The 24,867-nt window shown below is 40.7% G+C and overlaps 1 pseudogene; it reads left to right on the forward strand.

The window, feature by feature from the left end:
* The first annotated feature begins 7,515 nt into the window (after positions 1-7,515).
* Positions 7,516-7,633, forward strand: LOC145056253 (5S ribosomal RNA; annotated as a pseudogene).
* The last annotated feature ends 17,234 nt before the right edge of the window (positions 7,634-24,867 follow it).

Here is a 24,867-nt window from a genome sequence, read left to right on the forward strand (position 1 = left end):
CGAGATTACTCACATTTGATCAATCGTTCCTACTTGTTCCTTAGCACCCTAAGGATTCTTACATGGAATGCTTACCGATCCGGTGCTTTCAGTAGTATGGGCCCAATACTACCTTCCACACCGTATGCGTATCCACACCAAGTCCTCCTCCTAGGATCCCAACTCGCAAGTACCCTATACCACTCTGAATACAGCCCACTCTCTAGCATACTTCTCACATGCTACTCTGTGCTACCTACATGCACTCAAAGCAACTCACAGCAGCAGAAATTACTAGGCTAAGGCATCACATATTAGGCCACTCTAGTCCTAAGATATGAATTACTTAGCCTACTCTAGCCTGCATAACACATCGCATAATAACATAACACATAACGTAAGGGTATTTTGGGAAATCACCGTTCGGGCGCTGGCTGATTGTACACACTGCACTTTTTTGGAAATCCTTTTCTCTTTTTAGAAAAATTGTTTCTTTCTAAAAACTTTTCTCAAATCCTCAGTTTGAGTCCAGATATGCTCGAAGGTGTATCTGAATCCCTCAAATCAAGGCTCTGGTACCAACTTGTAACAACATGATTTTTCAAATAAATTTTTCATTTTTAATTTCACAAAACACATGTCATTTTATATAAAACACCATAATAGTCAACAAAGTTTTCTAAACATCATATCAAATACAAGATCCACAATCATAGCTCAATGTCCCAAGTGTGTGTACAATCACGCCGGTGCCTTCCCGTGATCCTCTGAGGTACCTAAAACACATAACACATAACACGATAAGCATGAAAGCTTAGTGAGTTCCCCAAAATACCACATGCATATAAATTAGCCACTCGAGGCTAAAGCTCTATGATGCCTTCCGGCCAATGTGTCTCAGTGGACCTTCCGGCTCCACAACTCTGGTAGACCTTCCGGCCCTACCATCATGACCTTCCAGTCCTGCTCTGTTGACCTTTCGGCCCAACTCGGTTGACCTTCCGGCCCAACCATGATGACCTTCCGGTCCAAGCCCGGACTACCTTCCGGTCCAAACCAGACAACTCATAACATAGCATATCACATATAAACACCTACGACCTTCCAGTCACACATAATTACCACTCTAGGTAAGGTATAGTGAGAAGACCCACCTCGAACTATCTTGGAATAATCTCGGACTCTAATCTCCGGTCTAGCCTCCGTCTAATACACATAAATAGAAATTCTTATTGAATAACAGCACTCATTAAGCTAGACCACCCCCCTAGGCTCTCACAGAAGGGTAAAAGACCATTTTAAACCTTCTTGAATCCAAAAGTCCATTTGTTGACCGAACCCTAAAAGTCAACAAAAGTCAATGCTTGCGAGTACGCTACACGTACCAGATTTCTACGCTGGGTGTACTCGTCCACTACGCTGATATCGGGTTGATTGCACCCTACGCCTCGCATATTGGGATTTACGCTCAGTGTACGTCCCAGTTTCACTATCTCCTCACTTATAGTCTTAATCAGTTAAGACCTTGGCTCAAAATGCAGATCTAGACCCCCTACAGCCTCCTAATCCATAAAGTTGAAGACTTTACGCCTTTGAATGGTTGGTTTGGCCTTAAGCACTCAAAACCTTCATCCATTTTCTTTCTCAATCCCATATACCATGCATGGTTAGCTCTTAATGACCAAGATTGGATTTTTATGACTTTATAACACGAAATACACTAGCAAGGGACATATCTAGGTTCTTAGAGCTCATCAACTCACAAAGCCATTAACTTTTGGGACAAAAACCCTAAAACATCCCATATAAGAACACATAATAGAAAAAGTAAGAAAGTTTGAAGCTTTATACCTCCAAATGAAGCTTCTCACACTGCTAAGCTCATATCCAAGTGCTTGGGTTCTTACTCCTTCTTCTCCAAAGCTTTCTTTCCACTATTATGGCTCAAGAACACACCAACAAGCTCTCAAGGGCACTCTCAAGCTTCAAGTACGAGGATTAGGGTTTTGGATGGGCAAGTCTCTGGAAATGGTGGCCAACAATGAGGCCATATTGTAACATCCAAAAATTTACAACCAATTTAAACTTTTCAAAAACAACCCATATTCATTAAGTTATTACGAAAAGGTTTTCAATTCATTTATTATCAGAGTATCCCATAACATCAACAAAAAACTGAGGAGCGTTACGATCACGCCTTCGCCTTGCCACGATCTCCTGAAGTACCTGAAACAACACACTGAAACTGTAAGCCCGAAAGCTTAGTGAGTTACCCCCAAAATACCAACCACAATACCATACACATATCATATCATATCATAAATAGAACAGCCATGCATATCAAGTCTACAGTGTGACTGGTCCGCCTACACCAGGGCTTCAGTCCACCCGCTCCACTCTCTCTCCGAGTCTACAGTATGACCGGTCCGCCTGCACTGGGCCTTCAGTCCACCTGGTCCGCTCTCTGAGTCTACAGTATGACTGGCCCGCCCGTACCGGGCCTTCAGTCTGTCTGGTCCACTCTCCGAGCCTCGGCACGTCCAGTCCGCCCTCTTGGGGCCTTCAGCCTATCCGGATCGCTCGTCGGGCCTTCGGTCTAACCGGTCCACCCTGGGTATGTTGGCCTACAGCACAAAGCAGCCCGCCTCAACCCAACCCCAATCCAACAACCATGTGCACATAAACATATAATCATATAACATCTCACAACTAATCAAACTGATCCAGCATATCACATAACATAGCAACATCCTAACCAGGATACCGACCTAACCGGTCACTAGTATAACATCATCCTATATACTAGGATACCAACCTTAACCAGTTCTCTAACATATACCATCCTAACTACCAGGATGCAGACATAGCAAAGCAATAACATGACAACAACTACCCGGATTTCCATCCGATAAAGGGTCGGCCTTGGAGCCTTAGACCCTGTTGATATAGTGAGGATAACTCACCTGCAACTGCCGACTTGAAGAAATAAGATCATGCTGCTCCGACCACCAACACGAACTTCACCACTGAACATTACCAATTAACCAAATCCAATAAACACCAATAATTACCAAAATACCCTTGGAAGTCAAACTGGTCAACCCTTGGTCCAAGTCAAAGTCCTCAGTCAAGGTCAACCTTCCTGGTTGACCCTACTCGTCGAGTTCCTATGCTCAAAAACTGTCATGCCACGACTCAACTCGCCGAGTTGCCCCAAGACTCGTCGAGTCCAACAAGCTCTGACTCCCTTCCTTATCAACTCATCGAGTCATCCCTCGACACACCGATTCACAACTCAACCAGAAAAGGTTAGGATTCCACGACCAGAAACGCCGAGTCCAAGCACAGACTCGTCGAGTCCAAGGAATTCTTCAACAGACTCACCGATTTGTTCTTTCAACTCGCCGAGTCCAAACGTGACATCTCCATTCAGACGATTTCAGGCCATCTCATTGCTTCCAATACATAGATTTGGACTCCTAGGGCCAGATTCACACGTAAAGTTTCCAACTTTAGGTGCATGCAAGGCTCAACAAGCTCCAACCAAGCTACAAGAAGGTTTTGGGATAAATACACTCTCAATCAAGCCCCATGGCTGATGCTTTCTGCCCTCATGGCTCCAATACAACCTAGATCTGAAGTTGCAACCTCATATCTAGTCTCTATACCCAAAATAGATCTCGATCAAGCTAAAGAATCCCAAAACAACCACCATGGATGAACAATAAGGAAAAACGCTTAAGGAGGTGACTTCTTACCCCAAAGATGAGTCTAAACTGATGTAGACTCCAGATCTACCCAAGCCCCTTGATGATGGCCTCCAAATCCCCAAGCTTCTTACACCAAATTTCTCTTCCAAGCTCTAATTCTTCATCAATGGAGTCACACACATGAGATGAGAGTTTCTGGATCTTAATTGGGTAGCAAAGAGGCTGAAGGTGGGTTATAATGTGCTTTATATAGGGCACATTAAGAACCCTGAACTTGCACTTCTAAACTCGGGGTGTTACACATAACGTTCTTTAAATAGAGGACTCACTTAGAATTAGGGTTTCATTATGGACCTGGTACGCCCCGCGTACTAGGCAACCTCCGCATCGTGAATACGCTCAAGAGTACGCGTGGCGTACTCTATATTACGCCCAACGTACTCGATCATCACACAAACTACTCAAGGGCTAAAACTGACAGCTTTAGGAAAGAAGAAGGTCCAAGGAGTTATACCTGATTTCGGGATGTCACATACTTGGTGTGTGTGTGTGTGTGTGTGTGTATATATATTGTGACAACCCGAAATTTTCCATCCAGTACAGTCAAACACTTCAATAAAAGTCAAACTCAGTGCTATTATCTTTTAGCACAACTAGGAGTTTGTTTACGCGTTCTGAGCCTTGTACACTTAAGGAATAAGTGTCGGGGTTTATCTGCTAAATCGATAGCTCAAAGATCAAGTCTGGAACACCTTGACTAGGAGTTCACGGCCACCACATAGGATTTTACGGTCGTAAACTCCATGTGGGCCGTAAACTCCTCCTATAAGGTCAAGTTCTGGCCACTTTGTTCATTCTTTTCCTCCTCTTGGCCCAAATGCTCTCAAGTATCATCCCGATCTTCGTCCCCGATCTTCAAAACTCGTAAGCTTATTGTCTTAACTAGTTGTTATCTTGCATAAACCAGTAATATTACATGATTTCATCCGTGAAATCATTCCATTTTGTAGATATTCAAGTTCCACCAAGAACACACACTCGTGTTCTTGGCCAAAACCGACCATTCAAGCTCCTAGATCGTAAGTACTCTTGATCCAACTCATTGTACACTAGGTTTATCATGTTTAAGGCTTAGAAATCATAACAAATCATAGGATTCAAGGAGTTTACGACCAAGGCATGTTCTTGGGATGTAAACCCCTTTTAAGGGTGCAAATGACACCCTAACACTTTAGTGAGCCTTGTATATTAGCATAGAACCTTACACCATTGAGCTAAGGACTTCATTTCACGAAATGGAACTCCTTAACATGAGTTTACAGCTGTAAACTCATGGGGGAGTGGTCCCAGGGCCGTAAACACCATACAAGGTCCAGACTCGTCTTATATTCTGATTATGCAATATGTTGTTGTATATTATGAAAGAACCCACCTGTAATTAAAATTATACTATTAATTCAATGGATGATGTTGTTGCTTGTTTACTACTTTACATTGTTGTGATACACTACATGACGTCCTCCGCCCCAGAACATTTCCGCCGTTCTCGGTTTTGTGGTGTGACAGATTGGTATCAGAGCATTGTTAATAATGAATTAAGTATATCAACCTATAAAAGATATACTAACTATAAATACAATGGGATTAAAAATACTCTGACCAATAGTTTATACTTTAAATAATAAAATATTTGATTGAGTATACGTGTCTGCATTCATACTAAAATCCGTGTCACAATGACAAGAACAAAAGTATTACGATTGTTGAATATCACATGTAAGCTCGGGGATGTAAAGTCAGTCTTGGGAGTGGCATAGCCTGATCAACTATGTTGGCCCAAGGAGTGATTAGCACATGCCTAAGAATGGTTGTGATATGGCAACAAGTCTAAAAACTTACCAACACTACCACAATGAAATACCATAGGGGTATTTGGTTTTACTATAAGTACTTTATACTTGAGAACTAAAGAAAAAGAGATCTTCATTACTAGGTCAATAGTTGCTAAGTGGATACATTAAGGTTATATGTAACTAGGATGATATAGACTCAGAATCTGTGAAATTTTGCTTTACCCCTGTTCCTCATGAATTTGGAGCTAAGGTCACTTATTCGAAGGCCTATCCTCTATGATTACATATAATCAGTATGCACTTTACAAATAGTGACGTAACTAATAAAGATCTTCTTATAATTATCTAGTTAATTCATCTAATAACTACTTCTTGGCCCCAATTCTCGCGAAGATAACATGGCTGGACTCTATCCCCACGGCAACCCGTATCTGCCGAAAGAAATCATTGCTAGATGGTTTGGAGAAGAACCAGAGAATGATCATTCGATCCCTTTAAATGATCACCATGATGAAGACCTTTTGGATGGTGCTAACTCCGAACCTGAAGTTGAGAACCTGCCCAAGTAGCTCCTATTCCAAATCCTAACCCTCGTCCGGCTTTTCATGGTCCGACGCCTCCTTGGGTAGAATGCTTGGAAACATGGAGCGAAGATCAAGATCATCCTATGCCATTTAATGGAGACCGAAGCTTCTACAACGTAAACGAAGGGAACTCAGCAGACAGAGTTCTACCAATCCTGATCCATAGAGTTGCCCGAAATGAAATTCATGGCTGGACGGCTCTCCAACGTATCGCAGAGGTTGAAGCCAACGCAGGGATGCATACCATTCGCACCAATCGCTTTGAACACACTCACGAGAGATCTGAGAGAAACCATGAAACCTTGCTGCAAGCTCTAGCTGAAACTTGAGCTGAATTCATAGAGCTCCGAGTACGTCAAAGGGTGTACGAAAGACACCTACTTGATATGGAACGTCAACTAGCTGAACTAAGGGTTCACCATAGGGGTGACCGTCGCCATCAGGAGATACTTTACTTTCCTTCTTTGTTTTAAAGAACCGTGTTCCTGCCTATGTTCTGTGTAGCACTTTCCTATGTGACTACCTTGTACTGTAAGTACTTTTAATTAGAACTTTATGCTGTCAAGGACTTTTTCTACTCCAGATGTGATGTAAGACCTATTACATCTTAAACATCGATGATATTGTCAGTCGGCTAACTTATGTGTCACTCTTTTGTTCAAATTCTTTCATCATACCTTCATTGGAGTCTATCTGAAACATGCTTTAGTCAAGTCATTGGACTATAGTAATTTAACTCCGGAGACATTTCCAAGTCTCTTTCAGTGGTTGGATCACATTATCCACCAACCTATAGTACCTCGGCGCGAACGACAGATGTCTTAAGACCATTCTATGAACTTACTTCTACTCCTTACTAAGGACTGCATCATAGGGATGTAGGTCAAACCTTCCTAAAAATACTTCCATTCCGTACTAGGACTGCATCATAGGGATGTTGGTCAAACCTTCGAGATCATACTCTTACTTTTTCACAGAATGATCGACGTACATCCAAGGTCAATAGTAGCCTTTACTAGGAAATCTTAGTTCATCGAAAAAGATTCGTAAGAAGATTATGATTATGACTTTCCTCGCTTATACATTCCCCAGTTATATATAACGAAGACCTGGTAGACAATAGAAGGTGAGATTTCTAACTTAGTTTCTTTTCCTCGTTAGGATGTGGGACTAGAGTAGAATCACACATTTTATTATCCGCCCCGTCTTAGTTATATCATAACGTGTATAAGCTAAGTTGTCATGTATAATAACTCCTCTCTTGGCCTGAATCAAAATGATACAAGAACCGCCCGGACAGTTTAACGACTACTCAGCAACAGAATGAAAAGACCAAGTGTCTCACCTTTGGGAGCTCTGGTCTTATGCTTCAAGAAGACAGAATTCAGTGGGTGCGATCATACCAACACTAATGCACCGGATCCCATCGGAACTCCGTAGTTAAGCGTGCATGGGCGAGAGTTGTACTAGTGTGGGTAACATTTGGGAAGTCCTCGTGGTGCAGACCTCAACAGGACTTCCATTAGAAATCATCACTATCTGCCTCGCATAGATGAGACGGTTGACCAACCGCAAGGAACTATTTACCTTTCAAAAATAGACCTACGATCCGAATATCACCAGTTCCGAGTGTTTGTGAAAGGTGTCCCGAGGACAATCTTCCAAACTCGATGCGGACACTGCGAGTCCGTAGTGATACCCCTCGGATACGACGAATACGCCCATGGTATTCATGAACGTAATGAATAAGGTACGCCATTCTTGCTTGGATCAGTTCATCATTGTCCTTGTAAATGACTTATTTATCTACTCTAGTAGTAAGAAAGGGAAAGGAAACATACACCACTTAACCTACCCAACGAACTTAGTAACGTACATTTCACCCTTCACGTCTCAAACTTGAAAATGTACCTTTCCTTCAGGACTCTCATAATCCCACTCGACGAGATCGAGATCAACGAGAGCCTCGCATTCGTGGAAGAACCGTAGTGACCATCGACTGAGAGGTCTAGCGGACGAAGCAACGCTGCCTCCCATTAGTGAAGGTTCGTAGAGATACCAACCGAGGACCCGAATTCACTTATGAGTGCGAGAACCAATCAATTAGGAAGTTTCCTCACCTCCTTGCTCGATTATTCATGCCTACTCCTTTACCTAAATTCTAATTTCGGGAAGAAATTCCCTCTAACGGGGGGATGATGTGACAACCCGAAATTTTCCATCCAGTACAGTCAAACACTTCAATAAAAGTCAAACTTAGTGCTATTATCTTTTAGCACAATTAGGAGTTTATTTGCGCGTTCTGAGCCTTGTACACTTAAGGAATAAGTGTCGGGGTTTATCTACTAAATCGATAGCTCAAAGATCAAGTCTGGAACACCTTAACCAGGAGTTCACGGCCACCACATAGGAGTTTATGACAGTAAACTCCATGTGGGCTGTAAACTCCTCCTATAAGGTCAAGTTCTGGCCACTTTGTTCATTCCTTTCCTCCTCTTGGCCCAAATGCTCTCAAGTATCATCCCGATCTTCGTCCCCGGTCTTCAAAACTTGTAAGCTTATTGTCTTAACTAGTTGTTATCTTGCATAAACTAGTTACCTTACATGATTTCATCCATGAAATCATTCCATTTTGTAGATCTTCAAGTTCCACCAAGAACACCAAGAACACACACTCGTGTTCTTGGCCAAAACCGACCATTCAAGCTCCTAGATCGTAAGTACTCTTGATCCAACTCATTTTACACTAGGTTTATCATGTTTAAGGCTTAGAAAGCATAAGAAATCATAGTATTCAAGGAGTTTACTGCCAAGGCATGTTCTTGCGCCGTAAACCCCTTTTAAGGGTGCAAATGACACCCTAACACTTTAGTGAGCCTTGGATATTAGCATAGAACCTTACACCATTGAGCTAAGGACTTCATTTCACGAAATGGTACTCCTTACCATGATTTTACGACCGTAAGCTCATGGGGGAGTGGTCCCAGGGCCGTAAACACCATACAAGGTCATTTTAGGATCTTAAACCCACCCAAACACTTGTTTAAAGCCTTGGAGCACTTAACCACTTAAGCCCTTAGAGTTTTAAGCCTCTTTTGGTGACCAATTGAGAGTTTACGGCCAGGAGTAAACCCCCTGGGCCGTAAACTCCAGCAAACATGGTCATTGGACCATAAACTCCCGTGAGAGGCCTTGCACTCCTTTGTTGCAACCCGATAGCCTCCTAGCACTTGACCAAAGCGTTTTCCTCGCAATAGGATGTTTATACATGTTTAATTAGTGTTATAATCACTAATTGTTTATATACATATGTCTTCATATGTAATTAGGATCATTGTGTGTGTCTAAGTCTTCACTTGACACCAAGCACTTGTCCGACACTTCCTTCCGATCCGCTCACTGCAGGTGAGTTCATACCCCCTTGAATGAACCTTTTAAATGTTTCTAAATGTTTTTAAATGCTTTATGGGGGGAATACAAGTTGAATCATGCTAGTTATTATATCAATCGCATGTGATTAATAACTAACATGCAAATGGATTTACTATACGTTAACTGTTTTACCAAACGGATTTCTTCAAATGATTTTCATAAATGTTTTTTATGTTTAGAACTCTTTATTAAACTGTTTATTATACACTGCATGTTTCATTTCAAACTCTTTTACAATTATGTTTCAAACAAAGGTTTCTTTATACTTAAACTGTTCTATCAAACAAATACTTTCAAATCGTTTTATAAACTGACATCAAGTCGATCTTTTCTTAGATATTAATCTTTTTCAAAGGTTTTACAAAACTTCTTTTATGCTTTTATATTATCAAATGCATGCCCATATATGTATAGTTATATAAGTAATGTTTAAAGGACTTAGGAAGGCTAACTCACTCTGTTTCCTTTTCCTCGTTGGGATGTGGCTATGGGGTATCGGTTATTCATCCGAATGCCATCTAAATATTAGTTATATATCATGTATACATATGTATACATAAAAGTTTCCTTTCAATCAGTTTACTACCTTTGGGTAGTAAAGGTATACTTCAGGTTATACACGTACATTATTAGTAACTATTATAGGTATAGTTAGGATATACTACTTACCACTCCAAGTACAAAAAATCATCACAAGAGTTAGTTCATTCATGAGTCTATGCTAATATATTACATGTTACATGAGTACGTTTACATAGATACGCTTACATGAGTACATTTACATGAATACACTTACATGGATACACATACATGGATACACTTACTTGGATACACTTACTTGGATACCTTTACATAGATACTTTGTTAAAAGCATGCCTGTATATATGTATAGTTATATAAGTAATGTTTAAAGGACTTAGGAAGGCTAACCCGCTTTATTTCCTTTTCCTCGTTAGGATGTGGTCTGGTAGGGTATCGGGTATCCGTCTGAAGGTCGTCTAAATATTAGTTGTATATCATGTGTACATATACGGACATAATAGTTCTAGTCAGTCAGTTCAGTACCTTTGGGTAGCAAAGGTATACGTTCATATACCCCTAGTAAGCTATTATAGGTATAGTTTGGGCTTATATATGATTTGGTAATAAATATGGATTTCGACCTAGCGATTAGTTGTGGAAGTCACCTTTAGTTCCAAATGGAGAATAGGGACTACCAATCATATAATTACTTAATTACAGTGGGTCTCGTGAGAAGACTACTTACTTACTAGACAGGACTAACCATTCCGGAACCCAACTGTTAGCAACAGAGGTAATGCACATCTACGGATGTCTACGGTTGATACCATTATAGGTATACTTTAACGGACTAACTATTCCTACACCCAGTTGTTAGCAACAGAGGTAAATGTACATCTACGGATGTCTTCAGTTAACACTGTTAGTTATCCTAGTACAAAAGGATAATACTTGAGTTATTTATATTATTATTACCTTTATCTTGTGAGTCATTCATATAACCTACGAGGTGAATTATATTTGAGTATCCTAGTACCAAAGGATATAATGTCTTATATTTATAATAATAGTAGTACAGTCGGGTCTTGGTAGAAGGCTACTTTCAAAACAATCCAGTCTTGGTAGAAGACTACTTTCAAAACAGTCGAGTCTTAGTAGAAGGCTACTTTCAAAAAAGTTATGTCTTGGTACAAGATTTCATATTTACTAATAGGAATCATAGGGATTGCTAGGGTTTTTCAAACGCTTTCAATTACTTACAAACATTTCCACACTTATACGAACTTTCTTTCAAAACAATGTCAGGTCTTTCATTACAAGTTTTACAAATTAAAGACACATTAATACTTATGAATTCACCAGCTTTTTTGGATGATACTCGCTTTTAAAATAACTTGTATTCTCAGGTCACAAATAGATAGGTACGACGACCAGGTTTTGTGAAGACGGAGCAGTCCAGACTCGTCTTATATTCTGATTATGCAATATGTTGTTGTATATTATGAAAGAACCCACTTGTAATTAAAATTATACTATTAATGCAATTGATGATGTTGTTGCTTGTTTATTACTTTACATTGTTGTGATACATTACATGGCGTCCTCCGCCCCATAACATTTCCGCCGTTCTCGGTTTTGGGGTGTGACATATATATATATATATATATATATATATATATATATATATATATATATATATATATATATATAGCTAAGATCGAATAGACAGTAGACTGTGTGAATCTGCTCTAAGCCCACAACCAAACAAGGAACAGGAAATGAAGCGGAAAGCACACATCCTACTGCCTGTAAGATCCTATTAATATATATCACTAATGTATCCACTAAGGAATCATAAAGTTAGAATTATACCCCCCCTTCCTTTTTTTACTAAATGTTCATGTTACTAGGAAGGTTATACGGTGCTGTTCTATTGGTTAGGAAGACTACTAGAAGTATTGAAATCCTGTACTCTAAACGCCTCAGTCGATACTGTTGTGAGTTTTATATATTGCTATGTTTTATTTACTATTGTCCGGTACTTTGTAGATGCAATCTTTTTAAATAAAATCTGGTACTTTGTAGATATACCCCATATATAACCTGGTACTTTGTAGATGTACCCCATATATATATATATATATATATATATATATATATATATATATATATATATATATATATATATCCTTATACCATGTGTATTATCATATTTTGTTTTAAACAATGAGTTAATGATACGTTCCCTTCCTAGGTTACTGGGAGTGTAAAGTACAAGTACGTGAATCATGTATTGTTCCTCTGTTCTAGAATATAGTATGTACTGAATCCCTAAACTATACCTATTATAGTTTACTAGTATGTTTTCTTGAACTATTCCTGATTTGTAGAAAATACTCAATTAGCTACTGACTTAAACATGTACTTTAAAAATGGAGTTTTATAATCAACAAACTAACATATTTAAAGAGTTTTTGAATTTATTTGATCACTTACAAAAGCATAAGAAATCCTTTAATGTGATGGTTATCACAGGTAAATATTAACACAATTTAATTGTGCTCAACTTGTATCCCCCCCCCCCTTAAAAGCATTTAAAACCATTTAAAAGATAGATTATAGGGGTATCAACTCACCTTATGTGGGTGATCCATTTGAAGACTCGAATAAGGATGATAAGTTCCATGAATGAAGTCCTGATGCACAAACGAGTCCTAAATGACATATAATGATACATATTGGAAATTAATTAGTGGATCTAACAACAAAGGTGATTAGGAAACAACCTAGGATGCAAGAATAACTCACCAAAAGAGTGTTGGAAGCAAGTTAGGAGGCTGAAAGGGTGTTCACGGCTGGTCTTGAGGTGTTCACGCCCCAATTTGATGAATGGTTCACGACACAACTTGAATGGTTCACGGCCCAACTAAAGAACACTTGAAGATCTTGGTGTTTTGGAAAGTGTTTGAAGATCCTAGTAAGCTTCTAAGGATTAGCAAGGAAAAAGGGTGTTTAAGAGTGAAAGATGGTGTTCTTGAGGATGATACTTGAGAGAGAATGGGTTGTTTGCGGCCAGGAGAATAAGAAATGAAGATAAAATGCGTCAAACACTTATATATATATATATATATATATATATATATATATATATATATATATATATATATATATAGCGAAGTGATTGAGGCTGAGGAGTTCACGGCCGTGAACCGAGGGTTCACGGTCCGAAGGTCTTCACGGCTTCACAGGTTCACAGCTCGGTAGTTCACGGTCCGAAGTTCTTGGCTCCTTTCATGGCTGCGAAGCTTTGGTGGTCAACGCGAAGGATCTCTATTCCTAAGGCTTTTTCCCTCCAAACACCAACACACTAATTACAAGGCTTTTGCACTCATAGTTCACTACTCCATCTAATTCAAGATCATGAGAGGAAAAAGTTTGACCAACGTTGACTTAACTAGAATAAAATTTCCGGGTTGTGACACATTTCTTCCATACAACTTGTCGAGTTGAGGCCTCCCAACTCGTCGAGTTGGTCACTTAAAACACGCAGTCGAAAACATTTCAACACGATGAGTTGGGGCTACCAAATCGTCGAGTTGCTCTACAAAATTGAATAATTTAGAAGTTTAAATACATACCAGAAACCAGTCATTACAATTCCCCCCCACTTGTCTCAGACTTCGTCCTCGAAGTCCGCCTTCTCGAACAATCCTGGGTAATGCTCCCTCATTTCCTCCTCGGGCTCCCAAGTCCACTCTGACCCCTTGTGGTGCAGCCACTGCACCTTCACAAGCTCCACCACCTTGTTCCTCAAGGTTTTCATCTTTCGATCTAAAATCACCATAGGCCACTCAACGTAATTCAGGCCGTCAGCCGCCAGAATATGCTCTAAGGGTACAACTGCAGAATCATCCACCAAACACTTCTGCAGCTAAGAGACATGGAAAGTGTTATGAATCTAGCTGAGCTTGGCTGGAAAATCTAGACGATATGCAACCCAGCCCACCCGAGCCAAAACCTTAAAGGGACCGATATATCTAGGACCCAGCTTGCCCCGCTTCTTGAACCGAATGGCACTTTTCCAAGGTGAAACCTTCATAGGAACCATATCACCCACCTGGAACTCCAAATCTGACCGGAACTTGTCGACATAGCTTTTCTGCCGACTCTGAGCTGTCTGAAGTCTGCTCCGAACCTGCTGGATCATCTCAATGGTCTTGAGCACCACCTCAGTACTCCTCATGACTCGCTGACTGACCTCGCCCCAACAAATTGGGGTCCTACATTTCCTCCCTAGTGCATCTCAAAAGCAGGTCGATCAATGCTAGCATGATAGTTGTTGCTATACGAAAATTCCACTAATGGAAGATAAGTATCCCACCTCCCACCAAAATGTAATACTCACGCATGCAGCATATCCTCAAGAGTTTGAATCATCCGCTCACTCTGCCCATTGGTCTACGGATGAAAAGTTGAACTCAAGTGGAGACGAGTACCCATCTCGTCATGAAACCGCTTCCAAAATCTAGAAGTAAATCGAACGTCTCGGTCTGAAACCACTGATACCGGCACGCCATGACATGCCGCCACCTTCTGATAACAGAAATACTCTCTTGGATCGGGATAAAATGTGCGCTCTTGGTCAATCGATCCATGATGACCCAAATAGAATCCACTCCACGTGTTGTCCTAGGGAGCTTCGTGATAAAGTCCATCGTGATGTCTTCCCATTTCCATATGGGAATCTCCAATGGCTACATCTTGTCTTCCCATTTTCAAAGAAAATTTTCATTTTTAATTAACCAAACACATTTCCATGAATCAAGAAATTCCAAAACAGTTGTTTCAAATCCATAATCATTACAACTTTATTTTCAAATATCAGAGTGTCCCATAAAATCGCCTGAGAGAGAGTGCACGTCGCGCCATCAAGCCTTGCCCTTGCCCTTGGGCTCAGATGTACCTGAAACAAATCAACAACCTGTAAGCAAAATTCTTAGTGAGCTCCCTAGAGCATACCACACACAATACACATACACATATCTTGTTAGCTAATGAAAGCTACACACATATCACATAAGCCATGCATACATAAAACCTGTAATAATGTCATAGGCTACCCCACATGGTTTTTTACCTAGGACGGCCATGGGCTACCCCACATGGTCTTACATCCAATGTCATGGGCTACCCCACATGGTATTTACCTAGGATAGCCATAGGCTACCCCGCATGGTCTTACATCCAATGCCACAGGCTCCCCCCGAGGTCTTCCATGCAAAACACACATTCACATGACATACCAAAACACATAACAACTAATACATATATCATAATCATATAATGGGTCGGCCTTGGTGCCTTAGACCCATGGGTATGGTCAGAAGACTCACCTCTCAAAGGCTGAACTAGCAAACTGAAGTTAGATATAACCCACGTTGCTTCTCCCAAACTGCCTATAATCAATGAGTAAATAGCTCAGCCTAATCCTATAAATACCCTCAGGGTCAACGCTGGTCAAAGTCAAGGTCTATACTCAAAGTCAACAATCCATATTGACCTTGAATTGTCGAATACAATCAGTCACTCGTCGGGTTCCCTGCTTAACTCATCGAATCGCCGAGTCACCCGAGCGACTCGTCGAGTTCCTCGATGTTTACGGCCGTAAAATCCCAACCAAGCACCCTTGGCTGTGAACCCTTGGTCGTGAACAAGGAAACCCTCTCGACTCGCCGAGTCTCTTGCACGAATCGCCAAGTCCTCTTAATCCATTATGTTTACGACCTTTTCTAGTGGGACTCAAGGTCCCAAACTTCAGATCTATCCTCTACTAGTGTAGATAACACGTAAAGTTGCAAACTTTACGTGCATGCAAGGCCTCACATGGCCATAACACCAAGACTAACCTTCAAAAAAGGTTCTCATGCATGGAGAGGGAATAAGCTTAATAAAAGGTGCAACTTTATGATATTTGGAACCTAAGGAGGTCTAGATCGGGAATCATATCCTTGTGATAGGTCCAGATCTAATTTTGCTTCCATCTCCTCAAGGTTGGCCATAACCTCAAAAAAAAAATCAAAGCTTAAGGTAGCAGATTAATACCTCAGACAAATGCCCAACACGAAATAGATGCTTGATCTAACACTTCTCCCTTGATACTTCCTCTTCAAACTTGGAATCCTCCCCAAAATCTCAAAGATAAGCTCCCAATTGCTCTTACTTCACACACTAGAGGGTTTGCGGTCGTGAACGTCCTTCTATGGTGCTAAGGGAGGCTACTGGTGTGGATAATGACGTTTATATAGGGGCAAACCCCGAAATTAGGGTTTTCTCTAAACAGCTCTGACTCGCCGAGTCGGGCCCTCCGACTCGCCGAGTCAGTTCCGACCCTCGTCCAAGATGTCACGACTCTACTCGAAGAGTTGGACTCCCAACTCGCTGAGTACATTCATAAAATGCCCCTTAAATGGTAAACTCAAGCCAGTCTTCGAAATAGATGTTACATTATATATATATATATATATATATATATATATATATATATATATATATATATATATATAAACGCTTCTCATTTGAACCCTAACTAATGGGGGAACCCTTAGGGGATTAATTTGCGACTGGAGGTGCAGCTGGAAGCTCTGGAACTCGTGGAACAACACTAGACTTCAATTTTGAGAAGATCAAAGGAAATTTAGGTTTACTCTTTACTTAATCTTTTGTTTGAACTATGTGTAAACTATTAGATTTCATTTTGAGCTACTTTCTGCTGTAATCATGAGCTAAAACTCATATCTTCTGTTTAGGGTAGATGACTTTATGACTATGATTTGATTTTTGTGGTTGGATTAATTGAAATTGGTGAGTTTGTTTTGTTAAGCTTGTTAAAGAACCTTATGTGTTAATTACAACTATTTTCGGTTAATTAACCAGCATATTAATATGCATGAACATCTCTTAATTGCTAATCACATATGATTTGTGTGAAAACATTATTATATGCCTAGGAATAGCGAACGTGAAACTAGGGTTAACTAGAAAATAGGTAAATTAATGTGTGAGCCTTGTGTGACAAACCATCAACAAGAGTTTAATTGAATTAGTAATTTGATTAGCTAATTACAAGTCTTACTTAACCCGAATAAAAAAACTAGGAAATTTATTAGTTTAATCACTTGATCACTGCTTGAATTGATTTGTTTCCTAAGGATTAGTAATAGCGAACGTGAACCTAATCACACTAATCGGTAGCCAATAACAATTAATCCATTGCACTTGCCATAAAATCAACCATAGGAGTAAATGAGTCGAATCTAAACAGAAGTCTTCTCCATTATTGAATTTAGTTGATTGTTTATTTGCTTTAGCTGTTAGTTGCTTAGTTTGTGTGTTATTTGATTGCTTAAGTATCTAGTCTTGCAAAACTAGAGAAAAACCCTTTTCTATTACTTATTTTATTTAGATAATATTAGCATTTATTTTAATTGTTTATCATTCCTTGTGTTCGATACCCTGCTTGCTTGAACTATATTACTAATCGATAGGTGCACTGCCTTTCGTGTGTTTATTTTGTGTCTAGTTTAGTAGGATTAAAACTAGTTCGTTTAAAACACATCAAGGTCTCTCCCTACAACGGTTGGACTCAAACAAGAGCTGCAAAATAAGGCTAAACCTAACCTTCTGAAATCATTTAGTACTCGTAATATGTAACTTAGCGTATTTGTTTACTAGTTAGCTAAAGATATCTAGAACTCCTAAAAGCACAAAGCAAGCAGCATTCGAGCATTGAGTACCCATAATCAAGCATATCCTAATCAGGCCATCATATCACTAACTAATAAGTACTAGCATACTGTTCAATAAGCTCATTCAATAGGCATACAAGGCACCCTTCCTAGATCCTTAGCCCTAATCATGTAATTCACATATTCGTAATTCATATCATAATATAAACATTTATGGGTAATTTGGGAGAACTTACTTGAGCTCGGCTGATTGCATGCACAACACCCTTTTCTCTTTTCAAAATCCTTTTTATAACAAAATGATTTTCTTTTGAAAATTTTCATACCAAGTCCTCAGTTTGAGTTCGGACACACCCGAGAGTGTGCCCGAATCCCTCAAACCAAGGCTCTGATACCAACTTGTAACATCCCAAAAATCATGGCCAAAAATTTCATTTTTAATTATTAAATAAAACCATAGTTATCAAAATCATCTCATCAAAACATAAGTAATAGTATCTCATATCAAAACATCTGTCAAATATATCAGAGTAACATCCCAGGCTAAAAACATCATGGTGTGTGTATTGCAGTCATCCCGAGCTCTTCCCTTTGCTAAAGGAAGTACCGGAAACCAAAACTGGAAACTGTAAGCATGAAGCTTAGTGAGTCTCCCCAAACTACCACATACCATACACATAATCACATATAAACATATCGCGGGCCATGCCCCTTCATCGGGCCCCGCCCGGCATCGTACAATGTCGGCCATCAGGCCCCGTCCGGCATCGAGCAGAGCTCGGTATACATATAAGCATATCAACAAATACACATAAATAATCACATAACATAAACATATAAACATTCCTCGGGCCCCGCCCGACATCGGACCAAAATCCAGAAACATACAAACATTCCTCGGGCATTGCCCGGCATCGAACCGCAATCCGGAAACATACAATGCAGACACATGTAAGAATCATGAAGACATCAAGCATACAAACATTCCTCGGGCACCGCTCGACATCGGATCGAAATCCGGAAACATATAAACCTACATCGGGCACTCCCCGACATCGGACCTTAGTCCGGGACATACTAACATACATATATGGTCCGACATTGGTGCCTTCGACCCATTCATACAAGAGGAAACTCACATCGCAAAGTTGAATGCATAATCTCACGGTAAGGAATCTCCAACGGTTGTCCCGATGACTCCCCGAACTATCATTACCAAAATAACACTTAGTCAAAAACCAATAATCCTTCTTAGGGTAAAATGACCATTTTACCCCTGATCTAATTTGGTATATGCCTAAGGCCCAAAACCATAACATGAAAGTCCCAATACTAGGTAGACTTCCCAAGCCCGCTAATGGCCCACCATTAGCCCAATTTTCTAAATTGGGCCCAACCCTTCTAATGTGCCTAACCCAAGGCCCAAAATAAGACATAGTCCATTAAAGCCCAAATGATGATCTACTAAGGCCCATAGTAGCAAAGTCCAAGAAAATGGCCCAATCAGAAAAAGCCCAAACCCCAAAACCAAGTCCAAGGCAAAAAGGTCTGAAGTCCCACTGATGCCCCGAACGAACGACGTTCCCTGGTGGAATGTTGGGCGTTCGCCACCGAATCAAATCGCGGACCCAAATTGGAATGCAGGGCGTTCCTCAACCCTACGCGGCACGTTCACATGTTGGTTCCAAAAATGCTTAATAAGCACTTAATGCTTAAAGCCTTGCTATCCAAACGTAGATCCAAGCCATCTAGGACCTCTAGAATCATAAAGTCACAAACTTGGTGACTTTGCATGCTGCAAAGTCCCAATCTCAAGAAATAGCAATCAACTTCCATAAAAGGAGCTTAATCTCATGCATGAGCTCATCAAGACCCTCAAGTTGGTAACTTTTCTGTCTTAGGGACTCAAATAGCACTAAGGGTGGCAACCCTAAGCCTATAAATGGATTTGGAACAACAAAGCTACATTCTTGGGACCAAAAAGGTCCAAAAACCCAATACAAAAGATCTAAGTATTCATGAAGCAAGTTTTGAACTTTTTACCTCAAGTGAGTACTAAATGATGATGATAACTCAGATCCTTAAGCTCAAGCTACACAACTTCTCCTTCACAAACTTCCTCTTCCTTCTTCCAAGGCTCCAAGCTACTAAAATGGACTTCACAAGATCAAGATCAAACAAAGATGATGAAGATTAGGGTTTTTAGGGTTTTTGAGTTAAGGAGGTTGGTAATGAGGCTGAGGTATGGGACATAATTTTCTTTATATAGGTCCCAAACCCTAAAAGTTAGGGTTTACATTCTGCATGTGAACGCAGTGCGTTCCTCAGGGGAACGCCCCGCATTCGGGCTCTGCCTCCAAAGTCCCGACTTGGCAGAAACAGTCCCTCCTTCCTTCAAACTTGCTAATTACAAGGTCCAAAAGCAATAGTTCAACATATAAGGGACCAAAATATAAATAATACCTGGATTGAGCATTACACCAGACACCCTCGAAGGTGTGTCCGAATCCATCAAACCAAGGCTCTGATACCAACTTGTAACGTCCTAAAGTTCAAGACCAAAATTTTCAGTTTTAATTAAGTAATTATGTAACACCGAAAAATTTTAAATTTATTTTATTCATATTTATTTCATAAAAATGCACATTTTTCTATATAAACACTTTTTATTTAAAAATCATCAACAAGGTTTTCAAAACATTATGAAATTCCAGGATCTGAATTCATCACTCTTTTCTCTTGTGTGTGTACAATCGAGCCGCCGCCTTCCCGCGATTCTGAAGAACCTGAAACACATAAAACGTAACACGGTAAGCACAAAGCTTAGTGAGTTCCCCAAAATACCACATACAACACATACGCCACTCAAGGCTACAATATGACCTTTCGGTCGGTGTGTCTCAGCGGAACCCTCCAGTTCCGTATCGGTCGACCCTCCGGTCCGGTCTGTATCGTTGGACCCTCCGGTCCGGTCTATATCGTTGGACCCTCCGGTCCGGTCTATAAACTCCGCATAGCATAAATCACAAAGACATGATGCATAGCATATCACATATAACATAATACTCAATGTAAGCACCTAAGACCCTCTGGTCACACATAACTACCAATCAAGGTAACGTATAGTAAGAAGAATCACCTCAGATAATTCTCAAAAAGTCTCGAACTCGAAATACTGATCTAGCCGCCGCCTAATCACATAAATAAATAACTCTAAATCAGCAGTGGCTCTCAAAGGCTAGACAAGTCTCGTACTATGCTTCCCAGAAGGGTAAAAGACCATTCTACCCCTCCCCTGGCCCCATAGTCCACTGGTTGACTAAACACTAAAAGTCAACGAAAGTCAACGGTCCAACTTTGACTAGACTCGTCGAGTCAGGCAACGACTCGGCGAGTCCACACGCGTAATCAGATTCCTCACAAGGTCTCACTCGACTCACTGAGTCACCCAACCAACTCGTCGGGTCTCCACTGATCACGAAACTTGGGTAAACTCGATCCGACTCGTCGAGTCCTCCAATGGACTCGGCGAGTCTCCTCCATAACCAAACTCATCTGACCTTCTGAGGTCAGGTCTGCTTCACCAACTTGTAGATCTATCCTTCTAGCACCCACAAATCACGTAAAGGTCCAAACTTTACATCCATGCATCATGATTAGAGCCATAAATGAAGAAATAGCCATCTAAATGGAAACTTAGGCTCAAACTCTCTATGTGACTGCATAAAGCTGAACATAAGGGACTCTCTGGACCTCCCATGGTCCAGATCTAAGGCTTATTCCACATTGGGACCTCAAACATTCCATAAACCTTTAAAGAGAAAGGCTAAGAAACCCTAGATTCATGAAATCAACATCAACCCCCTCTGGTCCCTCTTGCTAGAATCTCATATTCTCTTTAGAAATGACACACCAAAATGCTCAAAATGGCTCTTCTTTACTCTCCAAGCTCTCAAGGATGATTTAGGGTTTCTCCAGGGTAAGGATAGCCGCAATTGAAGACCCTAACACTCTTTAAATAGGTCCCAAACCCGGACAATTAGGGTTTTCCTCCACAGCGCCGACTTGGCGAGTCCAAAGCTCGACTCGTCGAGTCCATTCATTTAAACACATCACCTGAGCGCGCCCCTACTCGACGAGTTAATCCACTAACTCGCCGAGTCCCTTTGATTAAATCAAAATATATAGATAATATACCATACCCAAGAATCTGGATGTTACAAATTATAAAACCAATAGTATGAAAACATCCATAGTGTCATCCCATATCAAAACCAATATGTCAATAATCAAAACGTATCATAATAAAACAACATCAGAAAGTCCCATAGATCTCATGTGTGGAAATCACGGTGTGATGCGCTGCGATCATGCCGTCTCCTTTCCTTTCGAAGAAAAAGTACCTGAAACCAAAATTGAAAATCGTAAGAACGAAGCTTATTGAGTTCCCCCATCATACCACATACCATATAATAAACATACTACCTAGCATATCCAAGTGCTGGGCTAACCGGTAACTGTCTAGCATATCAGGGTGCTGGCCTACCCCTTTGGTCTCTTTCAACCGGTAACTACCTAGCATATCAGGGTGTTGGCATACCCCTTCGGTCTCTTTCAACCGGTAACTGTCTGGCATATCTGGGTGTTAGCCTACCCCCTTCGATCTCTTTCAACCGGTTACGGAGTCTATTTCACCCACTACCACTATCGCATAATATCCTAGCATATAAGCACATAATCACATACTGCCTAGCATATCTAGGTGCTATCCTGCCCCTTCGGTCTCTTTCGACCGGTTACGGGGTCTACTTCACCCCTACCACTACTACGTAATAACATAGCATACAAGCACATAAGTCTCAATAGATATTGGCATACCAGACAATTATCATAAAGACAATCATCTCTATTATAAAAAAAACTACTAGTGGGCCGACATTGGTGCCTTCGAACCACTCATACCGGGAAGGTAACTCACATCGAATGTTGAAGCTCCCTGCAAGAAATCCTTAGTTGCTGCCCTAACAACTCCCCGAGCTATCAATACCAAAATGTCACCCAATTAGAAATTGGGTCCCAAACCATGATCCATAATCCATAATTGGGGGTAAATCGACCATTTTACCCTTACCCCAATAAGATTCATAACCAAGGCCCAAGCCCAAACCAAAAAGGCCCAAAATTATAAGATCCATAAAGGCCTACCAATGGACCAATTTTCCAAATTGGGCCCAATCCCATATGGGTCTTATCCTAAGCCCATATTCTCCTCCAATACACCCCAGGTTACTCCAACACCCACTAGGACAAACTTGGTCAAATGCATCAGTCAAAGGTCAAAGTCAACGCCAAAGTCAACGGTCCAGGTGACCCAACTCGCCGAGTTGGTCCTTCAACTCGTCGAGTTCAATTTCAATTCAGAATCTCAATATTGTGATCCAACTCGTCGAGTTCCTCTGCTTTTCAATAGACTCGGGGCAACCCCAACCCAACTCGCCGAGTTCACCCATGAACTCGTCAAGTTCTTCGATCTGTCAACCCACTTAATCCATTAAGCCCTTTTTCTTGAATCCAAAGGCTCCAAACCTCAAATCCCTATCCATAGAGATGTCTAGGAGGATAAAGTTTCCAACATTACTTCCAAGGATCATCCATGATGCTACAAACTCAAACCCTAAGTCCTTTAAAGGAGGTCTTGACCCATTAATCCCTTAAACTCCCAATTCAACGTCCCAAAACACAGATATGATGTCTAAGGGTGGACAAAATCACGTAAAGTTTCTAACTTTACGTCCATGCATGCTTGAAACGCTCTCTAAGGTCCATTTTAGGCTTCATAATGAACATATGGCAAGCATGGGACATAGGGACCAATAAAGCTTGAAACTTTAAGCTTCAAGAGGTCATTTAGGGGTCAGATCTGCCCCCAACAACCCCTTGGAATCCTCTTCTTCTTGGATAACTCGGTCAAAGACCCAAAACCAAGCCAACCTACAAGAGATGAGATCTAATAAGCTACATGTCAAGGTTATGACTTTATACCTTCAAGATGTAGCCTTTGGTGTAGGGTTTCTAGATCCAAGATTACTCCTCCAAGCTTGATGTTTCTTTCTTAAATGCTTCCTTCAAAGATCTCCAACAATCACTCTAAAACTCACAAAACTTAAGGAACAAGTGGAAAACGGTCTAGGGTTTCTTCTAAACAAGGGAGGCTGGTAAGAAGGCCAACTCTAGAAGTTAATTCCTTTAAATAGGGTGTTATACTCGAAAAATTAAGGTTTCTCTTCCAGCGCCAACTCATCGAGTTGATCTTCCAAAACATGTGTGCCACATATTTACAACACGTCAAGTTTATGTCTTAAACTTGACGAGTTAACCTTTAGAAATAAGGTTTTATTTCCAAAATTAACCTTCTAATTTATGGGTGTTACATCATTTGGACAAAAACAAGCAAAAGAACGCTAAGATGAAGATCTAAGCAACCACAAAGCAAGGTTGAGACTTTTTACCATAAAGATGTCGAAAATGAAGCAAGGATTATGGATCTAGCAGCTCCTTCTTGCATCTCCAAGCTCCCCTTACGGTGCAGCCACTGCACCTTCACAAGCTCCACCACCTTGGTCCTCAAGTTTTTCTTCTTCCGATCTAAAATCGCCACAGGCCTCTTAACGTTCAGGCGGTCGTCCACCAAAATATCCTCCAAGGGTACAACTGTAGAATCATCCACCAAACACTTTCGCAGCTGAGAGACATGGAAAGTGCTATGAATCTGGCTAAGCTTCGCTAGAAGATCTAGATGATATGCAACCCGGCCCACCCAAGCCAAAACCCTAAAGGGACTGATATATCTGGGACCTAGCTTGCTTTGCTTCCTGAACCGAATGACACATTTCCAAGGTGACACCTTCAAAAGAACCATATCACCCACCTGGAACTCCAAATGTGACTGGCGCTTGTCGGCATAGCTTTTCTGCTGACTCTGAGTTGTCTAAAGTCTACTTCGAACCTACTAGATCATCTCAGTGGTGTTCAGCACCACCTC

Source organism: Lactuca serriola, chromosome 5 (assembly GCF_051521515.1).
Source record: "Lactuca serriola cultivar US96UC23 chromosome 5, Lser_US96UC23_V15, whole genome shotgun sequence".
In the NCBI taxonomy this organism is placed as follows: Eukaryota; Viridiplantae; Streptophyta; class Magnoliopsida; order Asterales; family Asteraceae; genus Lactuca; species Lactuca serriola.